Source organism: Chionomys nivalis, chromosome 16, assembly GCF_950005125.1.
Source record: "Chionomys nivalis chromosome 16, mChiNiv1.1, whole genome shotgun sequence".
Classification (NCBI taxonomy): Eukaryota; Metazoa; Chordata; class Mammalia; order Rodentia; family Cricetidae; genus Chionomys; species Chionomys nivalis.
In genome coordinates, this window is record NC_080101.1 from 55,271,321 (window position 1) to 55,284,628 (window position 13,308).

A 13,308-nucleotide genomic window follows, 5' to 3' on the forward strand; every position below is an offset into this window, starting at 1 on the left:
TCTCACCAGCAGCCACCAGAACCAAAACGATAGCCTTCACATGATGACAGCAGCAATAATCAGTGCAGTGCTATTGGTTACGGTCTCACCCACTCACCATGCAAACCTTTCCCCTTGCAGATTGAAGAAGAATATACATTACTCTTCTGCTGCTGTGATTAATAAACTGCCCTCCTAAAATCAACTGGAAGGGAGAAAGAGCTTTCTTCAACTTACAGCGCTCGAGGGATGGAGAACACCATGAAAGGGAACAACATGGCCATGGGAGTAGCGTGGTGGCAGGAGCAGGTTGCTAGCATTTCTTCTGTACTCAAGCAAGAGAAGACGGGATGCTGGGTGCACAAAAGTCCGTGCAATCACAGATAAGCACCGAGGAAACCAGTAATGTTAAACTTCCATGGTTATCTCTTCAAATGAAGAGATACACAACTTGTTTTCCAACTAGCATGCCAGAAATGGAGGTGGCTAATAGTTGAGGTGCCCTCTGTGCTATCTGTATGGCCAGGGTTTCCTCCAGGCTCCCACAAATAGGACAAGAGGTGGTTGATAGCCTGAATCACCTCTGGGCTATCTGTATGACTGAAAACACATCAGATCCTTCTATAAGCTTTTAAGATAACACATGTAGCCTATCTATAGATCCCATCACTGTGGAAGAAGTGACAGGCATTTTGAGTTTCTATGCAACTATATCTCATTGTGCAAATGGGATTGTGTTACAACAGGAAACATTTCTAAATTGAACTGTACTTAAATATTCCCAAAATAAACTTCTCATGTCAGACTCAAAATTTGAACCAGCATCAGCTACTGAGACATATTGAAATAGACTTTCTTCTAGCCTCATGTGGTTCCTTATTCTGCCAGCCCTGGTACTTGCATACACTTCCACATTAGCAACAAATAGAACCTGTTATATATGCTCTAAGATCGCCTCCAGTGACATACTCTCTCCAGAAAGACAGTTTTTCCTAAAGGTTCGAAAATCTTTTCAATTTATGCCATTACAGGGCTAGACAAATGACTCATGAACGAAGAAAACATGGCTTCTCTCTGACTCTGCCTACTCTCTCCTCCTCTGTCTGCTTGGAACTATTCTGCACTGCAATAGGCCCAAATCAGCTTATTTATTAACCATTGGCATTCACAGCATATAGAGGGGAATCCCACATCAAGGGACAATTGCATAAAATCTACACTGTAACTATAGAGTTTAGCAAATGATAAGCACTTGGAGAGGCAGAAGCAGTAGAAGCAGTTTTGTTGTTGTTGTTGTTGTTGTTGTTTTTAAAGGCATGACTGTTGATTAATTAACTATACTCCAGTGAAGGTAATGCATCCTAATGCTTATGGACAGCAGAAATTGTATTATGATTAATTGATTAAAAACTGAAGCACTGCTGGGCGATGGTGGCGAATGCCTTTAATCCCAGCACTCGGGAGGCAGAGGCAGGCGGATCTCTGTGAGTTCGAGACCAGCCTGGTCTACAGAGCTAGTTCCAGGACAGGCTCCAAAGCCACAGAGAAACCCTGTATCGAAAAACCAAAAAAAAAAAAAAAAAAAAAACCAAACAAACAAAAAAAAAACTAAAAACTGAAGCACAGTTGGGTAGGCAGGAAAGGGGTTGTGGATCATGCAGGACTTGAAGGAAGTATAAACATGTTCAAACTTTATTGTACAAAATTCTCAGAGTCTGTGCCTGAGATCATCCAATGTCATTCATTTTGACAAAAACTAGTTTGGATGATTTATATGCTAAGGACTACAGCTGAAACTAAATCAACTCCCTTTAAATTTTGTATTAAAATAATTTATATATCTGTAAAGAGAAGAGGAAGAGGTTTTAAGGATTTTGGAGCTAGAACAATATATGACTTAAAAGTTGTGGAGTCACAACTTCATGTCTTTTTCTTTTTTGTAGTTTTTAGAGTTTAGTTTTTAAATACTCAGGACTTGGAGGAAACAGGGTTAAGTTATGCTGGGAGTTCCTCCTGGTGAAATCACAGCTGCCCACATGTTCTAAGAACAATTTCAAATAGGAAACTTAATTTTAAGATGCTTAACCTCCTTGCATGCCCACAGTAGCATTTTTATAATATTTTTGAAATTATAATTACATTTTCCCTTTCTCTTCCTTCCCTCCAACTCTATGTACCTCCTTGCTCTCTCTCAAATTCATGATTTCTTTAATTGTCATGATCACACATACAAATGCATACACACAAATACACATGCACATGTGCATACATACTCCTAATTAAATAAGTGTAACCTGTTCATCCTGCATATAATGTTACCTGTATGTATATAGTTTAAATGAAATTCTCCCACCTGGGCATGACAATGCTTTCCCAAGGACCATAGATTAACATCAGAAACTTCCTTTGAGTTGTTGGTCAGGGTTGTCTAAGAGATATCCAAAACATTATGGACTATTTCTATTGCTCTTAGTTTTCCCCAGAGTTAGAGGTTAAGACCCTTTTGCTCAAGACACCATGTACTTTGGATAAAAGTCCCAACAAACCTGAGCTAGACCTAAAGTGAATCCCTTCTTCTTGAGGACTTTCTTGGTTCCAGAAAGTATAAGGCAGTTTCCAAGGGAGAGAAGCAACCCATACTCCTATGGATGCAATGACCAGCATGACATGATAACCTTAATGGTGAAATAGTGGCATGCACACTTTGACAGTAACCAATAACTTAGGAATTGAATTTAATGCCTTCTTACCCAAGGGTAAACTGTGCCTGGTGCTAGAAAAGTAGTCAATTACACAGAGCTAGTAAGTCACTGATCTTGGAAGATAATCTGTAACTACCACTTAATAAACCAACATAATTCCTAACTACATTCTAATTATTCATGCTTATATCTTCAGATAAGTGTCGTTTTCCCACCCCATCAAAGAAACTTATTTTAGCAGATAGACCAAAAAATTGTAAACAATCAAAATGTAGAAATCAAGAAACCTTCTGGTTCATAGTCCAAAGGAATACATCTACAACACAATTGCTCTACCCCAGGTTCATTGTGGAAGAGAGAGTAAAAAGATTTTAAGAATCAGAGGAGAGGAAGTTTGCTAAAGTTTCCTATAAATCTTGACTCCTAGAAATGCCAGAGGGGCTACACCCATGAATCTTTACAGTCATGGCTGCCTAAATAAGACTTGAACAAAAACACCACAAATGAAAATACTAACATGGAAGGGAAAGAGTTTACGAGGCCTCAGGCCTAGACCAAGAACTACAGGCAGCTGGGGAATGCTGGAAGCTCTTCCTCGGGGAAGAGCCCCTTGATTGCTTATTCCATACCAAATGTTCAGTCCCTGAGGTTTTACATATATAATTATAAAGTGACTTTTCTTTCTCCAATATTGAACCAAATCATTACCTTTTTTTCTTTCTCTTAATAACTACTTATTTCTTAATTGAGAAATTTTCACTTTCTAAGCTTTATACGTTATTATTCTTAAACATAAATCTAACTTATATTTGTTATTAAAGTACAGACTTTGAAGAGTCTACTATTACCGAGCTTACTAAATAAGATGGACAGAGGAAAATCAAGAGGAATCATTATTTATTACACCCACGTTCATTGAAGAAGGTATTACTTCTAGAATCATTTCTGTTTCTTTTTCTTTTTCTTTTGTCACGACAGACAAAATCAAATGCTAACTGTTCTACACTGGGGGACAGAACGCGAGAGATGCAGTGGACTGATTGTCTAAAATGCAGTGGCAAAAGATGTGCTTTAGCTTCAAGTCTTGACCAAACACCCCTGCTCAGTCATCACTACTATGTCTTAGTGGCTTTACATCACTTCGACCAAAGTTCACAAGACACACAAAGAAGAAGGAGGAAAGGTTCACTTTGTCTCATTTTTTCAGAGGGGTTTCATCCATTGTGGCAGGAAGGCCTAGTGGAGCTCATGATAGTGGCACTGTATGACTGAGGCTATTCACGTTGAGCCCATGAGAAGACATTAAGACAGGAAGTGTGTACAAGGGAAAACTTCAAAAGACCTCCCCTATTTGCCAGCTTCGTTAAGTCTGAATCCACTTTCTGAAAATTCCACAGCCTTCACCAGCAGTTCCAGCAGCCAGGGAATAATGAGCATTCAAACAAGAGCCATTGGGAGGTTGCTTCAGATGCAAATCCTAAAGGTTAGCTTTATTTAAATTAACTGCAGCACTACCAGAGAGTTGCCAGCAGGTCATGGGCCTGTATCATTGTGCAGGAGTTTGATCTGAAAGTTTCCAAAATATACCCAGATTTCAATTTCTTTGAGATTCACCATGAACCAGTTGTAATGGTCAGGGTAATTCAATGTGATAATTTTCTTTGGCCAGAGAACCTCTCTAGACAGCATGTCAGAGTCAGGTATTGGCAGTTTCTAAGGTATCTCCAGAAACTAAAACCTGGGTTCAATTATGTTGGAATTTTTAAACATCAGTTGTCATTATTTCTATGTATGTCAGCATTTTTGCATATTTTTCTTCCCTAAAATGCTATCGAAATTGCTGTTATCAAAATCATTATCAAATTCACTGTTTACTCTCATCTTAGTTTGATATGAAGTATTTTTAGGATTCTGTAAATATTGATCACTCCATTTGAACCACATCATTTTTCAATATTCAGGAGAATATACTTTTCTCTTTGTAGCATAAGCATCTCTTTCCATTATATGAAACCATATTGTGATTTGATTTTCTCAATGCTCAGTACATATAGCTGATCAATTTGGGGTCCAGGGAATGGTTCAGAAGACAGTTTTAGTCTATATTGGTTTATAGGGATGATATATAGAACTCTGGAAAAACTTCAAAAGATCTGTTTTAAAAGTAGAGGTAGGGAATAGTTAGCAAACATAGGCACCAGATTCTTACTTGGCTGAAGCTTCAAAACCAAAACTTACAGTGCCAAATCACCACTAAGAGTCACATAGCTTCCACTGATCCCAATAAAGTTCCCATGAGCTCTATGGAAACTGATATGCAATGACCATAGATTGAAGAACCAAAGTTCCTGCATTTAGTCCTCTGCCTCCATCCTGTGTCTTGTGTAAGCTAATTTTCATAAAATATTCCAGTCCTCAGAAATGGCTAGGGGCAAAAGTAACAGAGTAGCCCTCTGGAAAGTACAGATAACCGTAGAATGTCCCCACCCAAAGGTCAGTCGATATGAAAATTTGACAAGCAACAGGTGAAGGTGAGGTTCGAAAATAAAAATTTGTGAAAAGTCTCTAGGCAAGAGCCAAATCAGGATTGAACCAGTCACCCCAAACCCGGATAATGTCACTTTCCTGGTTTTTGTCTTTAAATATTGATCTTTAGAAGGATGACAAGGTCCATGCCGACCTGCAATTACAATAATAAACCTTGCTTTTGCATTTCAGTGAGTCAGTCTCCTTGGATCTCTTTTGGGGTCCCCACGGACTAGGCACAATAAGATGAGATTCTCTCCTTCATTTTCAAGACTGCAGAGTAATCCTATTTGAACTGATGTAAAGGTAAGAAAATAGACGAAGAAAGTAAAGGTCTTACTAAGTACTTCAGTCCCAAAGTATCTGAAAATAATATATAAAAAAGGATTATGGACTCCTCTCATTCCTGTGCCTGGGAATCTAGATGAAGGCACTGTATTTCAGGGGCTAACTTCTTGGCTTTCCACAAAGGCACCTTGTTACTCAGCCTTCATAATGCAAACATTACAGCATCACAAGACTTTCATAGTTTCCAGGCCTGTTACTGGGTGATAATCTCTTCAACAAGGGTTCACCTTCATGACATAAACACTCCCAATAGATCCAGTGTCTTAATAGTCAAGGCATTACCTTGACTAAATTTCCCCCTGGACTTTGGAGGACCAAATTCGGCCATAGCACATGGCCACCTAAAAAACACCATCTCAAACTGCCCGAAAGTAGTAGTTTGGCTTTGACATGGTTGTATGTTTTACTGAAAAGAGAGTGTTTAATTCCAGTGGGAACTGAATATTAATAAGTGACCCATCCTTTATTTGATGATTCTAGGAATTTTATTATGTAAAGTAACTTCATGGTTCTAGATTCATAGGTAGCAAAAAAATTTGACTTGTTTTTACTGGCCTCCACCAAGAAATAGTTTAACTGGGGAGAAGCATACTATAGATGGAGTTAGTATGGAAAATAAAAGCAAAGTAAGGAGACACTGAATGTGCAACCAGACTCTTCTGTGGACAAGAAGGATATGATCTCTTGGGAACTTCTATGGATTTATGAAGAGTATGTTAGAAAACCAACCATTGAAGGGATATAAAACAGTAATGCATACTCTCTCACCCACCGTCATTCTCAAATGTTAAATTTCTCAAACTCCCATGTCTTCACAAGCATGGTACCAAGACAGTTCGCTGCAGGTTGTCCATGCTGTAGAACCAAGAAAAGGGAAAAAGGAGACACCAAAAAGATAAAACCACCTTCATGTAATTATACCTGTGTGAAAGGTGAACTGAATGGGGCAGAGGGTGAAGCACAAGTGGAACATACTCTCATTACACTCACACATTTCCGAAAAGTTCCTAGAGCGAAGTTTGTGGTTAATAATGGGAGCTATTTCTACTACCTGATACATATCCTGTAAGTTATAGGCACCCTAATATCCCGTTAGATACAAAGTACCCAGCAGAATAGGAAATGTATCTTAAGCTATTTCCCTCTAAAATGAAAGGTTTTAATCTCTGAGAAAAGTACTACACAATACCAATATGAAATGATCAGCCATTAAATCAAGTACACACCAGCCACAGTAAAGGGACTAAGCAGTTTGTACGTATCTATTATGCACACACACACACACACACACACAAACACACACACACACACAAATAACCAAAGAAATAAAGGACATCAATTTGAGGGTGTAAGTTGAGTATAGGAAGGGTTGGTAATAAAGGATATGGGAGGAGTAGCAGGGAGGAAAGGAAGAGGATCAAATCTATAATTATATTTTTAAAAATGAAGTCACTCTACTTTTGAAAATACACAAATAGTAAATTCACTAATAAGTAAATAGTAGGTTACTGAAGCTCCCAAGTACATAGCTGATAAAGATAATATATCCAAAAGATGCAAAGCATCTTTATAATTAACAAGGCAGACAAGAAGGAAACTGAGATGTGACTAGGTTCTGTATCAAAGGTGACAAGTCAGTGCCTGAGAAAGTACATGGACTTTTCTTCAATGTGACTATTTTATCATGGAAGTCAGAAACAGAAATGAGCTGAGATAGTATGAATATATTTTGCAGTGACTTCGATCTTAAATATTGATAGAATAAAGTTGGATAATGATGAGGGAAATTTCAACTGATCTTTTTATAACAAGAACATAAAGCATAAATCCTTTGTAAAAATAATAATCCCTCAGTATCTATTGTCAAGGACTCTATAATACACACATTTGTGTCTATTCCACAAGAAACACAAGAGTTGTCAGTGAGTGGCCATTCTTCCCAGTTATCTCAAATAGTGACATTACTAAAATGTGAACATAGATAAATAGATGTGCTCTACTAGTGAGTGGAATACCATGCAGCAAGAGAACAATGACTATGGATAGTTGAACTTGAAAAGCATCTTCAAGGAAAAAACAAGGCACAAGCAATGGATAATTTGATTTTCTTAGAATTTTTCAGAGTTAAAAATATGCACAAAAGATATAGATCAATGTCCTTGGATCTGGTTGAATTTTCCCACTTTTCGTGGGACTAGAAATATTCTAAAAGCATGATTTGTGATATTGTGTAAGTACGAACTTATCAAAAATAACTCAATGTTCCTCAATTTAAATTTTATTGCAGATACTAAGCGTAGTTTTAGAGAGTATTAAATAGTTAAAAATATGTAATTTATTATTTTTTTAAGACAGACAAAAATTATGTAAACCATACTGGGATCAAATGTGTTTCTTCTGTCTTAACATCTCTAGAACTGGAGTTACTGACCACACCACAACTTCTAGCTAAATATTAATATGTTCATACCCAGAATCACAGCTGCCAATATTTATTCCCAGGTATATATATCTCCAATGGCAAACTTAACTTTCATGCATTTTCTGTGTTGTTGTCATAAGCTAATTTTCAGAATATAAAACGCAGTCTATCTTCTATTCACTCTCAACCCCCCATTCTGTTGTAGTCTACTGTCATGTGACTCTATGACATGTCTTTTAACTAGAAAAGCAAAAGAGAAAACCTTCACTACTCCTTTACTACTGACATGAAGTGAGTAATGTGTTTGAACACATTTCCATCCAGAACACGGCTATCCACACACAGGCTGCACTGAGAGAAATTTTACATGACAGAGAAGGTTTGATAGGCCAGGAATATTTAGGCTCATTTTTCTGCACAGCATCATGACAGGAAATGTAAGTCTGTCCCAGGACTACAACTTCTAAAGCTTCTTGAAATTTTAATAATGTTGTGTGAAAGGTATGTGATTTGCATCACTTCTAGGCCATAATGGTTAACATGGTGCATCTTCTCTCACCTTTTGTGCTGGTTGGCATCATTTCTGGACAACTGAAAATTTAAATACTGATGGAGCCTTCAGAAGCCTGGGCTTAGCTCTGACTTTGGGTAACAAAATACACCCTACTTTCTCTTGCAAAAGAAGCATGCTTATATTGGATAGTTTTTTGTATAAATTAAATATATGCCTAATGCATTAAGTTACAAACTTAGGGCTTAATTACCCAAGATGGTTATCGGTGATTAGCTATGTTAGCACCAAAGAACATTTGTTTATATCTAAGATTCCTGTCTGCTTTGTGATTGTGCTCGTTTGTGAACATGCTTTTTTATTTATTCCTTACATCACAGATTTCTGGTCTCTCTCTTTAGAAGAACACAGATATTTTCTAGGAAGAACCATGTATCTTAGGTGTAACCCACGTTTGTTATTTGTCTTACATATTTCCATTCTGTTGACCAGTTTTTCAAAATTTTTTTCAAGAAATATTTGCATTTCTGGCTTCCTTGTTCTCAGAATCCAAGGAGCAAATACCTTTTCCTTATTTACACATGCATTCATATTTCATCAGAAATATCAAAATAATGTTTTATTAAAGATGACAAATTTAAATATGACACACTTCACAGGTGTGGTTGGACAACACTTTATATTTCATCTGAACTGTGGGCCTATTTCTTTCAAGCGCTATAGTTTACTTAATATAACATAACTGGATAACTTGAGGATTTATTAAATATCCTTGGTAGTATTTGTCTCTCCCCACCTCCATCCCCTGCCTCCTTCTTTATTGATTTTATTCTTTGGTCATCTTGAACTAGTGCCTCCTTCTTGTTTTACCCATCTCTCCTTTTCCATTATTTCTTGTGTGTCTGTGTGTGTGTGTATGAATGTGTGTATATGGTTGTACGTGTGTACCTCTGTGTGTATGTATGTATTGTGTGATGTGTTCTGTGAACTCTTGTGTGTGCAGGTGGTACACTTGTATATATGTTTGCGAAAGCCAAAAAAGGATGTGAGGTGTCTTCCTCTATTGCTCATCTCATTATTATTTTGAGACAGGTTCTATCAGGAAGCTGAAGCTTCCCATTTTGGTTGGACTACCTGGCCAACAAGCTACTTGGATTCACAAACATCGTCATTATTTTAGTGGTTAGAGAGAACAGCAAAAGTTCTGATGTAATGAAGTACATGTATTTTGTTCTTGCCTCTGATGAGCACACTGAAAGTGTGATACATATGAAATATTTGCCTCACTTGAAGTACACACAAATTCTTTATATTTTTCGGAATGTTTTGCTTATCTCTTATACTTAGGTAGTTAATATCCTGATAAAACTTTAAAATTTTTCATAATTATGAATTATTTAATGGAGAAAATTATATTTATCCTTGAAAATAATAAAATCCACAAATCTCTATAATTAGTTTATTCATAGGTAAGAGTCAAAATCATATAGTATTGCATCAGTGTTTTGATAAGAAAACCAAAATGAGTTTTTACTCTTTGTAAAGAACAAATTCCTAAAAATTATTCCTAATGATTTATGGGACTGTGGCTTTTGAAATATAAAATTTCATTTTGATATTGTGATATTTAAGATTTTGTAATATTGGTTAGGATAAAACATGGTCTAAGTGAGAGGAAATAGAAAATACATAAGCAGTCTGTCTTTTAGCCACTTAATATCTGATGAAAAGCCAGATCAATCAGATGAAAGATTCTCTAATAAGTAGAACAGAGTAACTACTTATCCACATGGAAAGATGGACTCAAATTCCTAGTACTCACTATGTAAAGAGAACCAAGAAACTGGAGCTTTATTGGGCAGTACCTTCAAATGGTGGAAATAAAGACAATACTGTTGTATCCTCAAGATTAATCACATTTCAAACACAAATATTTAAAATCTCTAAACACAAATAATATGCCCAAAATTTTTGTCATGAAAAAAAAAAAAAAAACACCATGAAGAGTATGAAAATAACAGTTACGGATTGACAGAGCTATTCCATTTCTGAATTTGGGGTAGTTTTCTTCTGGCCTGCGCACAAAACTTCCCGGATACTTTGTCAGTCCTGTTTCCTAACTCTTGATGGTATGGATTTTCATTTGACTATTGCGTGTTGACTTTGTGTCTAAACCTACAAGGTTTATTTGTTACTTTACTTGAATTTTTTGGCCTTCGTTTATCATTTCCAGAAGATGACAATTTAATTTTTTTCTAGTGCACAATCCTTTTATTTTTTAATTGCCTTATTTTACTGTTTAGACCTTCTACTATCATGTTGAGAAGCAATAATGAAAAGTGACATTTCCTATTTCTTTCCCAGACCCAAATGAAAATTCTCAATATTTCACCATTAAGCATGAATATGATGTCAGAATTTTATTATTATTCTTTTATTACGCTAAAGAAATTGCTCTTTAATTTTCCTTAAAATCCTTATATTTTCAGTTGTGAGCCTAGTCTTTAACAGCTAGCCATCAATTTTAACCTGAATGATGTAGAACTTAGCAATCATTTCCCAGTGCATTAGAAATACTGGATTTCTTTTGTTTTTTTGTAAGATGATGTTTTTGTAAAATGTTCAATCAAATTTATGGCCTCCATTTTATATAAAGTATAATTATGATGAATTATGATTATCATAATTATAGATTGTCCCACTTATGTTTATATTGCTAGGCAATAAAAATTGTTTTTTCTGAATGTGGTGATTATGTGTTGCAGATTTCTTTCTTATGATGTCTTTTTTATGTTTTGTGTCAAGATCATGATGATGTCATCAATTAGGTTGTAAAATCCTCACTTTCTAATCCTTGACAACCGCATATCACACTATTGTTATTATTTCCCTTAGGAGCATTGGGAGTTTCATTTGGAAAAATAATTTTTGCCTATATTTTCTTTAATAGACTTAAAAAATTAACTTTTTAAAACTATTTATTTTAACTTAATTATTAATACTTTATGAATGATGGAAATATGCAACAAAGTTTCTTTAACAATGCTTGATATTGATAATTTATAAATCATTCCTGAGTGGGTCTACATTTGTTTTTTGTTTCTTTTTATTATGAATCTCTTTCCTGTTTCATTAGTTCTGACTTATTTGTACTTTCCTTTTCCATACTATTTTTGTTCAATATGCTTAGCTTTTATTTGTTGCTTAAGAAGATGCCCAGATTCTTATTATTTAGTTTTTTTCTCATATGTGCACTTGCTACTCCACTGTTCATATGTACTTGTTATTCTTGTGTTCACATGTACCTAGTATTCCAGCATTTTTCCCAAGTGTTTAGCTGAATCTCACAAAACTTTCTATAAATTCCTATTGCTATTATTACTCAAAGTAAAGTATTTTATATACATTCTACAATGGCTTTTTCATAGATTTAGGTGCTATATAGAAGCATAATTCTAAAAGTTCAAATTGTTACAATTTTCATAGTTTTTACTATTTTTCTTTAAAATTTAAGTAAATTTTTACTTTACTAAGTGGATTTATAAAAATTTTACAGGCAGGATCTAGTTGTACAGGCCTGATGAGACAGAGGCAAGCAGATCTGAGTTTGAGATTGTTCCTCTGTGCTGAAATCCCCCCATCAGTAGGAAACCCATTGGCCTCAGCCTCTTCTATAGTAGGCACCACCATTCAGGTCAGACTGGCACTGAGTGGTGCTAGTTTCTGCACACAGCTCTCAGAGTACAATACATATGTGTCCTCATTGATCTTTGTCTCTGTCTGGGCTTGATCTTCAGTCTTGGGTGGGTAGTGAAAGTGGAGTTACTGGTAGAGGCAGATGTTGACAAAGTCCAGGAAAAAGGTATAACGCTCAGTAAAGCTGGCCATGACTCTGTAGTCCACATCTGTTGGATGATTATGGAAGAAAGCATAAGGTGCAATCCACATGATGGGATGCCCCAGCACCTCAGCCTGGGAGTAATGCCTTTGATGGACAGGAAGACCTTGTGCAGGGCTCAGTCAGCAATGATGTAGTGCAGCAACTCCACAGTGGGCTGGCAACACAGCTGAATGGTCTGTACATGGCACTTGTATGTCCAAGGGCCCAGGGGAAGGTGAAGAAGAGGAAGCACATTTTTAGGGCATCATCAAGCTCTCTCACGGCATTGATAAATGTGGGGGACTGCTCCTGGACAATGTGTTTATAGCTGGGCTTTCTGTTCTTCAGGCACTCCACAACACTCCATTGGCTCCTCCAATAGGCTTTGTGGAGTTTCAGAACCAGCAACTTGTACTCTCAGAACATGTTGATGATGGGCTCATGGAGGAAGAATTTAATATCTTAGATAAGAAAAAATGTTCAGGCTGCTGTGGAACCCTTTCTTTCTTCTTATAATTCGGGTTTATGTGGATAAATGCCTTTCAGAACGCACAGCCGCCTGAAATCAGGCAAGCTCAGCAGCAGTTTTTTTTCCTGGTTTTGTTTTAGTTGATATAATTGGTGGCAGAGCCTCACTCATAGTTCTCCAGACCTCCCATAGCTCTACGTTAGAAACCCCTGAAGGCTGCCACACTGGCTAATGTTAAAATCATGTTCAGTATTTATGTCTTCTTAGACATTTCATCTATTTAAAGTCAGACGGTGGTCATCACAAAGGGAAATGATAAAGATGGGACACTAGTGTCCAGAGTCTCAGTTTGATGTAATGAAAAAGCCTTGATAGTGGTGATAGCTACAAAACAGTGTACTTATTTAGTGTACTTATTTGCTTTGTAGGTGAGAAAATTACAAGAATGGGAAATGTATGTCAAATACCAAG

General features: G+C 36.5%; 1 pseudogene; it reads right to left on the bottom strand.

Moving 5' to 3' along the window:
* Positions 1-11,980: 11,980 nt before the first annotated feature.
* Positions 11,981-13,027, bottom strand: LOC130887789 (pescadillo homolog; annotated as a pseudogene).
* Between the last annotated feature and the right edge of the window lie 281 nt (positions 13,028-13,308).